At 48.8% G+C, this 13,536-nt stretch overlaps 2 protein-coding genes across 2 annotated transcripts in view; one reads left to right on the top strand and one right to left on the bottom strand.

Annotated features, from left to right (window-relative positions):
- TMBIM1 (transmembrane BAX inhibitor motif containing 1) overlaps window positions 1–8,543 on the bottom strand; it is a 19,387-nt gene extending 10,844 nt beyond the window's left edge. Inside the window, exon 1 of the mRNA XM_006763324.2 lies at window positions 8,441–8,543. The gene's annotated coding sequence lies outside the window, so the exon portion shown is untranslated. The remainder of the gene's footprint in view (window positions 1–8,440) is intronic.
- Window positions 1–13,536, top strand: part of PNKD (paroxysmal nonkinesigenic dyskinesia) — a 67,106-nt gene that overhangs the window by 14,850 nt on the left and 38,720 nt on the right. The gene's annotated exons all lie outside the window — the stretch shown is intronic.

Consider the following 13,536-nt stretch of genomic DNA (forward strand, 5'->3'; position numbering starts at 1 on the left):
TCTTGTTGCTGTCTCCTCCCTTTCCTCCTCTTCTCACTCTGTAAACAAGGACACCAGTGTCTAAGTACACTCTCTTGCTGATCCTGTTAATGTTCAGTGCTTGTCGATATTTATGACGTGAATCCAACTCTAATAAGCTTATATCTTTTTATTAGGGACTAGCGGCCCAGTGCATGAAAATTCATGCGCTAGAGGGGGTTCCCTCAGCCTGACCTGCCCCCACTCACAGTCTGCGAGCCCTCAGGGGCAGAGGCGACCGGGTGATCAGGGGAAGGCCATGCCCCATTACACCTCTGCTGCTGCCACTGCCGGCAGCTCAGGCATTGACTGGCCCTGGTTACCTGAGCCTCGGGTGTCCCTGGGTGGCTGGGCAGCCACCATCCGAGGCTTGCTTGCACCTTGGGTTGGTCCTGCGCAGCTGGGGGGCTGAGGGGACTGAGTGCCATCATCTTGTGGCTGTGGGCACTGCCATCTTTGAGGGCGGGGCAGTCAATTAGCATATTTCCTCCTTATTGGCTGTGGGCGCCACCATCTTTGAGGGTGGGGCAGTCAATTAGCATATTTCCTCCTTGGCTGTGGGCACTGCCATCTTTGTGACGGCATGAAGGTCAATTAGCATATTCCCTCTTTATTAGATAGGATAGCAACGTTTTTAATCTCTTAAGATGTAGAGGAAGAAAATAGTGGATGTGGAAGGAATTGGTGGGACGTCTGTTCCCCTTGCTCCTTTTCCCACTTCCCTATGTCCAGGGATTTAGGTTGAGTGTCTGTTTCTTGGATGTGAGGTCTATCATTAATAGACCAAGAAACTAACTTCTCCATCCACATCTCCCTAAAAAAAAAAAAGACAAAATGAAATTCTATACAATGATTACATCTACAGATTTAGAATTCTGCCATTATTTATTTATTTGTGAATATACATTTTTATTGACTTCAGAGACAGAGAGGAAGAGAGGGAGAGATAGAAACATCAGTGATGAGAATCATTTATCAGCTGCTTCCTGCATGCCCCCTACTAGGGATCGAGCCCGCAATCTGGGCATGTGCCCTTGACCGGAATCAAACCTGGGACCTTTCAGTCCACAGGCCAATGCTCTATGCACTGAACCAAACTGTCTAGGGCAAAATTATATATATATATATATATTTTTTAAATCCCCTTTTAACTACACCAAGAGAACAGTGGCCTGTTGCAGGAAGAGGGATGGGCTTATCTGTCATTATTGCCTTCATCTCAGCACCCAGGACCATTTGATGCCCACTATCCAGATGGTGGCATATAAGTGAACAGACTGAACACAGCAGGGGGCACTGGCAAGAAAGGCCCTGTGGTCAGAAGCTCCAGCTAAGCCACCAGTATCACCAGTACCCAGTTCTATAGCCTCCTCTGGGTGCTCCTCTGTGAAATGAGCTAAGTGGACCAGACGGTCCCTGACTCATTTCCATCTCTAACAGACTGGAATCCTGAAATTCCCCTGAGAAGCCAGGCTATTCAGTGCCTGCCCTGTACGTGGCCAGCCAGCCACTCCTCCCTCCTTCTTCAAAGCTGAGCCGGACAAACAGGTCCCTCTCCAGACTAAAGGGTGAACCAGGGAGAGCAAGACCGGCCTTAGATGGGCCACGAGGATCCAGGGTTCCAACCCAGTGCAGAGGGCTGCTGACTCATGAGGACTCCCTCTGCACTCCCGCCCTCCCTCTGACTCTTCTGGTTTCAGAGGAATTCACTAGTGGCTCTGCCTGCTGGGGACACAGGGGGTCACAGATCAATTCTCTGGGGCCTCAGCCACCAGCCATGCTCACCAGAGACTGGCACTGACCATTTCACCTCACCATGCCTCAGTTTCTCCAGCTGGAAAATGAGTTTAATATTAACCCTCCAGAGAGTTGTAAAAGTCAAATGAGAAAATACACATAGAACACGTAGAACATTGCCTGACCTCTGATAAATAATAAATGTTGATTATCTTTAGTTATTATTTCATTAAATTCTCGCAAGAGGCCAATAGGGTAGATAATGTTATTTTCCCTATTTACAAATGAAGGAATAGAGGCTTAGAAGAATTAAGTCACTTGCCCAAGGTTACTTATCTAGGATATGAGGAAGTCAAGATTTGAGCTCCAAGACCAACTCCAGAGCCCATGCTCAGAGCCCATGCTCAGATCCCTCATTCAAACACCTTGTCTGTTGAAACTTATCAATTCTCATAGCTTCCCATCCAAGACCCCCTAATGACAATGGAAGGCTTACAGAGTAAGTAGATTCCAGACCATTCAGCCCCTTCCATATCCCCCAGGACCCCAATCCTATGCAACCACCAGGAGGAAAAGAAGGTAGTCAGAGACAGAGATTCTTACTTGTAAGTGCTGAAATGAAACTCAGCTAGGGTAAGCCCACCCCTCACTTTGCCAACCAGATAGCCATAATCAGGGAGGCAGAGTGACCTGCTCTTTGTCACAAAGCTGGAGATGGGTCATTTTGTATTAAGGTTCTATTTGCTTGTAATTGAAGTATGCCGTATTCCATCACAGAAGAATTCCTTATTTAGTATTGAGAATGCTTAGAACAGGAATCACATTTACAGAGTGTGCTGAGCTCTTTTAACTTGTACTCACCTCGGAGCAATGCCAGGCTGCACAGCCTCGGCCCAGGGCTGCCAGCACCGGCAGTTCTGAGCCTGCTCCCTGGCTGCTGCCCCACTCTCATGACACCCTGGCCACCTCCTCATTGAGCTCAGCTAGGGATGAGGTTTGGGGCTGGCACTGGCCCAGGGAAAGGGCGAAGTTGCCAGTGTTTACTTTCATGGCTATGACTACAGGTGGGAGCTGGAGAAGAATGTAGAGTTGAAAGGGAAGGGAAAAATCTAGAGAGTGAGGATGATTCATGCCCAAAGACTAGGAGCCAGAAATCAGGTCATCTGGAGGGGCTCACAGTCTCCAGGGGCTAAAAAGGACTATTAAGGCTCCCCATTGGAAGGCAGAATTTTCCTAAAACACAGTGAGCATTCAACTCCTACTGGATACACTCCAGTGACAGGGAGCAAGACTGTTCTACTTGCATGCAGCTTGAATCACTAGAACATTCTTCATCACAATGCCTATTACCAAGACATTCAGACTCTGTCCTGTCCTTGCCATATTACAGATCTAAGTTTGCTCCCCTCTCTTATGACCCCGATCCCTCATCAGAAAGGAGCCGGCACCTCTCCTTTCTCCTACAAGCACAACCGCAGAAGTGGGTAGGCTCAGATGCAGGACTTGCTGGCTGTCAAGGTTTTCAGGTGCAGCGTCAGGAAAGCATCTCCTTCCCCTGGAGTGTGGCCACCATACTCCTAGCCAGTTGCAGCCTAGGCCCAGGCTCCCCTGGGTGCATCCGAAGGTTAAGGCTCTGGAATCTGCAGAGAGGCTGGTGCTACTGGGGTTACAGCAAGAGGGTGTGTGTGTATTGGAAGGAGGGGTGGAAAGGAGCAGCTGACTGGTCCAGGCAGTGTGCCCTCCTCCCTGCCAGGAATGGATGCCCAGAGCCAGAGTGGAAAGAATAGCTCAGAGTGCACATCTCAAGAAACCCCGCCCAGCAGGCCTAGGAGGGCAGCCCCGGCCCACTGCAACCAGGACTCTTACTACAGTCTCTTTTCCTCCCTCTTCCTTTACCTAACCCAACTCCCCCACCCAAGAAAACACGTCACCCTCCTACCCCAGCATATAGCCACCAGGGCAGAGGAGGAGTAAAAAGATACACCCAGGAGTGTCTGGGCATGTCACCAGGCCTGACGCACACAGACCAATGGGCCCAGAATCCACTTATCCTCTGTCTGCCTGGCCCCTGGGATTAATAGGATGACGCTGAGTGGATCTAAAAACTGAAACATCAGAACTGGGTTGGACTTTAGAAATCATCTGGTCATTTGACAGACTAGGAAATCCCAGAGCCAAGAAAGTTCCTGTCCCAGCCCACGACTAGCCCTCTGGGTCATGGGTTTGGTACGTCATTCCCAGCCCTGCCCACTGTCTGAGAACTCAGAGAAACAGAAGGCAGCACACACACCCTGAGGCAGAGCCAGAACAGTCCACTCATTTCCCCAGTTCTCTGTGCCTTCTGCTCAGAAATAGATAAGACTGTCAGCCCATGACTTCCTTCCCAGTCCAGGTCTAACCAGGGCACTCTCTCCAGTCAGAGAGTGAGAGGGGTGGCTCCAGTCTCCAAGCTGCCCTGGAGAGCAGGGAGGACACAGGCATCCACAGCTCCCCCATCACCCTTCACTGAGGGCAGAATTGTGTCATCAGTGTAGTAATCTCAAAGACCCCAGGCAAGTCAGTGGTCAGAGGGGCCTGGGAGTGCAGATTAGGGAATGAGGAGGCCATTAAACAGGCAGGGAAAGAAGAGAATCACTTACAGTAAGTAGTAAGTGCTGTGTACTTACCACGCAACACTTGGGCACATGGGATACCCACAAGGCCCCTATGAGATGCATATTCTTTTTATATTGATTTCAGAGAGGAAGGGAGGGAGGGAGAAGGCACACCCCCTATTGGGGCTCGAGCCGGCAACCCAGGCATGTGCCCTGTCTGGGAATTGAACCATGACCTCCTGGTTCATAGGTCTATGCACTGAGCCACACCAGCTGGGTGAGATGCATATTCTTATTCCCACTCTACAGATGACAAAACTGAAATTAAGAGAAAAACAGATCTAAGGTCCCATAGCAGGTGGACAGCAGAGATGGGTTTGAACCTAAATCTGATGTCTGATTTTACACCTGCCTAGAGCAGATGCCTCTGCGACACCCACCAGTCACCTGTGTGATGAGGTCAGCACCCAAGGCCGGCTGAGGTAGAAAAGATCTTTGCTGTTGATACCAGTCCCCTCCCCCTTGTAGAAAGTCCATCCAGGCCAGGGCCCTGGGTTAGGAGGCAGGGAGCTGAGTTCTTGTCCTGGCCCAGGTCCTGACTCCACTGTGTGAGTCAGGGTAGGCCACTTCACATCCCTGGGCTGTTTTCTCATCAGTGAATGAGCACACTGAACCAAAAGATCGAAGTCCATGCCAAGTCTAACAGTCTTTGATTCTGAATGAACTGCCCGAGCAAACCAGAACAGGAGACTTCAGGGCAGATTGACCTACTTCCTGAAGAATCTAGGCTGAGGTCACTACTCATGTTAACTGTTCTGGATGACCGTCTACCGAGGCAAAGGCATGTGGCATGTTCTGGGTATGAAGGTGGCCAAAACTTCTCCCCAACTGCCTCTGAACCCTACAGCCAGCATCTCCTAAGGCCTCACTCACCCCAGAACCTGAAGCGAAACAAGGTAGCACTAGAAAAGAAAGACTGAGGCAGAAAGCCAAGAAACCTGGGTTTAAGTTCTGACTATCACTAACTAGTTGTGGAATCCAAGCAAATGACCCCCCCTACCCTCCTTTTCACCCAGATCAGCCCAGGTGGGGGAAAGGAAGAGGGACTTGTTATGGGGACCAGAGAGTGGAAAGCTAGAATCATCACCCAGGCCGTCCCTGGACTGCTCTAAAGAACACAGCCCAGGAGATGGGAATGGATGAGCTCTGAAAACAGATCAGTCTGAAAAGCAACCCATATCCCCTTTTGGAAATTCACAAGGCACAATGGCATACTAGGCTGCTGAGAAGTTCTGTAGTGAGCAAACCTGTTCAACTTTTGTTTAACCCAGTGTTCCTTCAAACGTTCTCAAGCCCGAAACATTTTTATCAAAGCACACCTAATGAATAATATTCTGTGCGTGCTGAGCAGGCCACCTTTGTTTTACAGAGAGACCCAACCTTGAGAATGACTCATGTCCTAACTCCTCATATCTTTATTTTTTTCTTAATGTTTACTTATTGACTTTTTAAAAATATTTTTTTATTGATTTCAGAGAGGAAGGGAGAGGGAGAAACATCAGTGATGAGAGAAAATCATTGATTGGCTGCCTCCTGCACGATCCCCCACTGGGGATGGAGCCCATACCCTGGGCATGTGCCCTGACCTGGAATTGTACTGTGACCTCCTGGTTCATAGGTTGACACTCAACCACTGAGTCACACTGGCTGGGCTATTTATTGATTTTTAAGAAAAGAGGGTAGAGAGAAAGAGAGAGAAAAATGGATTTGTTGTTCCACTTATTTATGAATTCAGGATCCCTGAATTGGGATCGAACCTGAAACCTTCTCATATCTTTTTTTTAAAATTGAAGTATAAATGACATAACATTATATAAGTGTCAGGTATACAACATAATAATTCAATATTTATATATACTGAAAAATGGTCACTTTAAGTCGTTATCATCCATCACCATACAAACTTACAAAATTTTATTTTTTGTGACAAGAACTTTTAAGATTTACTCAGCAACTTTCAAACATACACCACAATATTACTGACTAACTCCTCATATCTTAAAACCTCGGCCCTTACATACAGCCTCTCTGAGCAGTCACATTAAGTACCAGGCATGCCCCCTCTCAGAGAGTCAGCTAGCTCAGTGCCAGGATGGGTCCTCTGTGGGGGTCCTTCTTCTCATCCCTCCCCCCTCCCTCCAAGATGCTATTATAATCTCCACAGCAGGATTTACTGCCAAGGCTGGGTGACATCTCCAACTAGTATAGAACCGGGAGGCTGGCATTCCCTGACATCACCTTAATGTAACAAGAAAAAATACAAATCATTACACACAAGAAGGACTCATTCTTATCTTCCTCCCTGCCCACTGTATTGAGAACCCTCTAGGTACCCAGCACTGTGGCCTGTGGACTTCTGGATATCATTTCTACTTCAAACACACACACACACACACACACACACACACACACACACACACACAGGTTTTAGCTTAGAATCCCCGAGTCCTAGGGTTGGAAGATTCTGTTAAGGCCATCCCCTCCCAGGCGTTTCCAACATAATACTCCAGAAAGCCCATATCATTTTGCTAGTGGAGGCCTTCCCAGAGAGCTGTATGAGCTTGAGCTTCCACTCCCTGGCCCTCCCTCTGAGGACACACAAGTGTGTGTCCCTTCTCTGGGGCCTCTGCTCTTTCTAAGGGCCCAGGGTAAGAAGTTGGGGGGATGGAAGTGCTCTGAGGTGGACAGCTTGCAGCTAAGGCCCCCATTCCCATGGGAGGAGGCTAAGCTGAGGTGGCTATTACTCAGCCTGACATGAGGTTCTCCCCACACTTAAGGTGTAACCCATCATTACCTCTCTGAGGTGCCCATTTTTACAATGAGGCCCTGAGATCATGGCATAAGGAGACAGTATATCAGGGCCCTTGACACTGTGAGGTCCCACCACTTTCTTCTGAGTTACAAACTGGGTCTCTGGGTCCTCATGACTGGAGAGACAGGGAGCGCAGGCAGGTGAGAAGGAAGTATGGCTGCCTCTTAGTCCCAGACAAAGCGGCCCCAAGGAAGCACCTCGCTCCCCCTGCCACCACTGGCCAGGCCAAAGGCGCCAGCTCTGAAACCAAAGCTCACCAATGAGATGAATATTTCAGAGCCCCAGAGAACTGGACACCTGAGGGACCTTCCATGACACGTGTGTGGCTCTGACCCTGGTTCCCAGGCCTACCCCCACTTATCCCATGTCCAGGTCCCTCAGATAGAACCCCACAGCTAGAGGCCCCAGTGGGCTGAGAGGGGTAGAGACCCCCCAGGGACAAGAACTGACACAGAAATCACAAGATCAGGGCCAAGCCTCCCAGCATTCTTCCTCTACTTGCCCTCCCACTGTCCCTTGGCTCCTTCCCCAATCTCACTTGTTTATCCCTTTTCCATTTTCCTGCTTGCTTTTTACTCTGACCCAAAGAGAAAAGGAGAACAATACTGTCCCTGTAGCTTTCTGAACAGCCTGAGGAAGTGGCGGGAAGCAGGCAAGGTGAGACAGAGCCACGGTGACAGAGGTGCCCACTTCCCCACCCACGGACTGGGCTGCTCGCTATTTCCACCCGGTCGCTTCCCCCACTCACTAGGACTCTTTTACCTGTCTACACCTGGGCTGGCGCAGGGCAACCTGCGGCCGGATGGGTCCCGCGCCATCTCGTGCTCCCACCAGCTGAGGGCCATCAGAGCCCTCACTCCGCGCCCAGCTGGCCACTCTGGGGATGGCACTGTGGACACGCCCTGCGACAGACACGCGCCAGAAAGAGGGGCACATGACACTCTCAAACCCTGGCCCGCCCGCCGGTGCCCACAACCAGCCGCTCGGCTCCCAAAGATAAACGGGTGGCACCCGCCTGCCCCCGGCGCAAGGGGAAAGCGAAACTCCAACAGAGAGAGCGACGGATCCGCGTTCTGGCACCGGCTGCCGGGCGGGAGCGGCCCGGCCCGCCGCGCACTCCGAGAAAGTTTGGGGGCCCCGGCCCAGCACCGCCCCAGCCCTGACAGTCCCCGCCGGCCCGCAGTCCCCAACTCCGGAGGGCCGCGACCCCCTGACTTGCCTGGCAGATCCTGACGGTGCGTTCCGGGCCTCCAGGCGTCGCAAGTCTGGCACCACCCGCCCGGGCCTGGGCTGGGCTGGGCTCTGCGCCCCGCCCCTTCGCGTCGGCCCCTGGGGCGGGGTCTCTGGGCGGTGCCAGTGGGGCGCTGGGGTCCGCCCCGGTCCCGCCCACGCCCGGCCTGTGGCCGTGACGGATTCGCTAGTCCTGTATTTTCGGATTTAAAGGCAATACGTGATCACTGATGGAAACTTAAAAACACACAAATACAGAATGAAAGCACTTCATCCCACCCCCTCCCGACTCCCAGCGGGAAGTACTTGCTCTTGGTGCTTCTTTGCCTTTACGTATTTTACTTGTTTTTCTAGAGTGACGTCGTATTGTATGATAAGTGTTGTTTATTGCTTTTCTTTAATATTTTATCACAAGCATCTTCTTGTTACTAAATATTTTTCAAAAGCAACTTTTAACCCTGGCCAGTGTGGCTCAGTTGGTTGAACGGTGTCATAGGCACCCAGAGGTCGCTGGTTCCATTCCCAATCAGGGCACAAGCATGGGTTTCAGGGCTCCATCCCCAGTAGGGGGCGTGCAGGAGGCAGCCGATCAAGGTTTCTCTCTCATGGACGTTTCTTTCTCTCCCTTTCCTTTCCTCGCTCTTTAAAATCAATAAAAACAGATATATATTTTTTAAGTACACTTTTAATGCTTCAAAGTATCCTATCACATAGCTATGCTGACTTATTCTACAATTAACTACTGAACAACACTCAAATTGTTGCCCATTTTTTCATTATTAGATATAAGTTTGTGATCAACGTCTTTGACAATTCTAAGCTTTTAAGCCAAATGCACTTTTTAGGTTTAAAACTTCAAACATTCAACTATAGAGGTGAAACTTAGAATCCATGGGGCCAATACATTTCCTGCTTGAAGTTGATTCAACCAGTAAAGCAGCTGTTCAGAGTCAGAGTCCTGAATTGAGATGTAAATTACTACCCTTGGGCTGAGGGATTTGCATCCCTCTCTCAACCCCCACAGCCACAAACGGAAGAGGCACTATCAGTTTGACCTTAGAGATGAGGAATGGGTTCTGGGAAGTTTAGAAACCCTGCCTGAGTTTACACAGTTCCCAAGTTCTGTTTTTTCCATTACACCGAGGCTGACGCTGCTGGTGGCTGCAGCTTTATTTAAGGTGCTTATCTCGTGTTAATAGCTACAGATCAGCACTGCCACAAAACGTCTTCACAGGCTGCTGACCCTTCTCCTTTTGAATGCATGAGGGTTGACTTGACAAAACACATCTAGGGAGGAATACAGCTAGACAGCCAAGACAACCTGAGCAATGCCTGCTTCCAGCCCCCTCACTAAGCACTTTTCCTGACATTATTATCCCCTGTGGCCAGTCCAGCTCCTTTAGAGAGCAAGGCTTGGGAAAGAAGGGCCTGGGCTGGACTTACTGGAAGCTCATATGCATTCTCAGCGTAAGTGAAAGCAACCTGTTCACTACTAAACACAGTAAGCAAAGTTGCCACTTAGATTGTATGTTTCAGGCTAATCAAAATAGAAATGTTTCCTAAATTGCCTTCCCCCTCCACACACACGCTGTATGTTTATTTGTATATGTAGATATACCTTAACTAGGAGTTACTTTAGGGGACTGACAGGTGGACATCATGGTGAGCAAACCCCCAACCACTCTAACCTGTTACCAAACAAGGAACCTGCCCCTGAGCAAGTTTGCTAGGGCCAGCCAGTAGTGTGTGAATTGACTTGGTGTAGAAAAAAATTCACAAGGTGACTATGAGGGTATGTTAATTAAAGCTTGACAGTTTGGCTCAGTGGATAGAGCATCGGCCTGTGGACTGGAAGGTCCCAGGTTCGATTCCGGCCAAGGGCATATGCCTGGCTTGTGGGCTCGACCCCCAGTAGGGGGCGTGCAGGAGGCAGTCGATCAATGGTTCTTTCTCATCATTGATGTTTCTATCTTTCCCTCTCCCTTCCTCTCTGAAATCAATAGAATATATTTTAAAAATATATGAAAAATAAAGCTGGGGACAGTAAAACAGGAAGGGCTTAGGTTAGGTTAGAAGAAGCAACAGGAGAGCCTAGGCTGGATTGCCTTAGCTCTCTGGGAGTCAGAGAAAAGAGGGCCTCGAAGACAGGTTCAGGGGATTAGCCTGGGATGAGCTGCCACTGCCATGCTCCCCTGGTTGCAAGGCTCTTGAGGTCCCTTAGAGTTTAGTAAACGGGTGCCTGTGGGGGAAGAAGAAGGGGAAGGTAATGACGTGGGTGTGCTCCCCAGAGCAAGAGCGAGCTGGGTTCTTTATCTTGAGGCTTTTATCTCTCTTGCAGGTGGGAGTGTTAGGGGAGGCCTTGGGGGAGGGTTTCAGCAGAATATTCATCAGTTTTCCAGGTGTGTTCTTCCAGGGTCATGGTCTCTACTGACTGGTCAGTACCAGGGCAGGGTCGTTAGTCGTTAGTCCCTGTTGCTGGTCCTGGCATTGCCCACCTGGTTTTTCTGCTTTTCTGAGCCTGGAGCTGAAATACAACTAAGACCTAGATGTTATGTATCTGGCTGTAAATTGCTCAGCCAGTTTTTTCAGCTCTTTGTCTGTTTCCCCATTCCATTTGTCCTGGCTTACTAGTCTGTCTCAAACTATTATCAGTGGAAGTGGAGTTCTTGGGGTACCATGAGGAAAATAATTTCCTGAGGCCCCCCGCGGGATGATGGGGTTTCATGGAAAGCTTTATTAATGATGTAAAATTAAGGAGGTTCCCCTCCAAACTCCCATCTCTGTCCATCTTGCCATGGAGGAAGTCCAATCTTGTCTTCAGCAGGGCCAGAATTAAGGCCACTGCCAAGAATTTCTGTTCCATATTAAAGTCTAGTCCAGCATCTGACTAGCTTATGTTTCCAGCTGCAGTCCATTGCATGAGGGGTCCACATGGCCATGGACCATGCAGCTGCTTCAGGCCACATGGCTCTGGAGAGAGAACATTCAAATACATGGAGCAACAGAGAAAAGGGGAGGGAACTCTTTGGGGATTTTTAATTTTTCAAAATTTTGTGTATTTCTGATGGGGTTCACCCTTTAGCCAATCCACTGTTTCCCAGGCCAAACTGTCAGGCAAGCACCTCCCCTTTGTCACTGACTTCACTTCAGGAGAAAGCAAAGTGGGGAAAACTCTGGGACTGGATAAAAAGTGAAACAGAGACACATACTTCTTTTACAGTAGTGGGTATAGGAACTATACATGTATAGCTTTAACAATGATCATCTACAGCACATAGAGATGGTATGCAGAGAACAAGATAACATGAGGGGTTCTGTGGTCTCATACTCTGCTGGGAGATTGTGCCCTGAGGAATCTGAAAAAGATTACTCTGACCATCCAAAGGTATGTTATCATAGATGCAAAAAGACAACAGTCAGCTCAGTTAAGGTAAAAACTGATCTTTGGTCAAAGAAACTATAGACCCAGGACATGACAGTCCTCCGTGACTCACTTTTTCTGTTGTTGTGCATCCATTTATTCAACTAAACATTTGTTTACTTATCTCAGACCAATGACTCAGATTCAGAAGTTTCCTCAGAGCAAGGGCAGTGAGAGATCAGATTTGGGGACTAGAGATCCCTCCATGATTCACTTTTATTTATTTATTTATTTATTTTTAAAATGTATTGTATTGATTTTTTACAGAGAGGAAGGGAGAGGGATAGAGAGACAGAAACATCGGAGAGAAACATTGATCAGCGGCCTCCTGCACACCCCCCACTGGGGATGTGCCCAACCCAGGTACATGCCCTTGACTGGAATTGAACCCGGACCCCCCCAGCCCGCAGGCCGATGCTCTATCCACTAAGCCAAACCAGCTAGGGCTCACTTTTATTTTTTAAAAATATTTTTAATTGATTTCAGAGAAGGGAGAGAGAGAGATAGAAACATCAATGATGAGAATCATTGATCAGCCGCCTCCTGTACACCCCCTACTCTAAATCTAGCCCACAACCCAGGCATATATATGCCTTGACCTCATGGTGATGCTTACCCACTGAGCCATGCTGGCAGGCCCTCCATGACTCACTTGCATTTAGGAACTATGGATGAAAGGGGCCACATGCTGACCTGACAAGCTCAAGGGAGGCCTGAATGGCGGTCTTGCAAACTCAGAGACCTAAAGGAACCACAAAGGATGGTCTGAAATTAAATTTTAACTAAAAGCAGTTATGGTGGGCAGTTACGTCCTAGGCCAGTATCTTCACTGACAAGATCAACCTTTACCTTAACTGAGCCTATCTGTCTTTTTGCATCTATGATAACATACCCTTGAAATGTCTGGGTAACTTGTGACTTCCCTTTATCTGGAGCCCCTGGGGCACAACCAAATGTGCTGGGTCCCAGGACAGAAACCACAAATTCCTTCATCATCATGTTAATTGTTCCTGCTCCCACCTAAGTATGTGTCCATCATTTTACTTTTTATCCAATCCCAGGGGTTTCCCTGCTTTGCTTAGCCCTCCTCCTTAACCTATCACCAATGAATTTCATGTAACCCACCTATGTTCCTCCTTTGATTGCAATGTATAAATACGGATGTAACCCCGCCATTCTCCGGAGCATTATCTCAATCCGTTGAGGTTCTGCTTCCCAGCATATGTCGATAGTTTGGCTCAAATAAACTCACAAAAATTCTTTACAGGTTTCAATGGTTTTTTTACGTTAACAGAACTTTTATGTTCAAACCAACCTCTGTGGTTACTTCCGGTCTCTTGAGTTTGTAGAGTCCTTCATGCAGGCGTCTTCTGAGTTTGTCATGTTTAGTATGTGGCCCCTTTTTCATCCACAAGGGAACAGCACTTGAAACGAAGGGCTTAGGTCCCATTGTCCCAGCAATCTAAGACTGGGCAGGTGGAGTGGGGTGGGAATGGTGAGAAACAGAACTAGGCAAGAGGCAGGGGGCCAGGAATTGAGATTTTTACCCAAAGAGCAATGGGGAGCCATGAAACTGGCAATAGCTATTGGAGGGAAGTTGGAAGAGTAAGAGAGGTGCCATAGTGCCCCTGGGGTATAGTCACCAACTTCTGAGAATAAGGATG

Source organism: Myotis davidii, unplaced genomic scaffold, assembly GCF_000327345.1.
Source record: "Myotis davidii unplaced genomic scaffold, ASM32734v1 scaffold575, whole genome shotgun sequence".
NCBI classification, from domain to species: Eukaryota; Metazoa; Chordata; class Mammalia; order Chiroptera; family Vespertilionidae; genus Myotis; species Myotis davidii.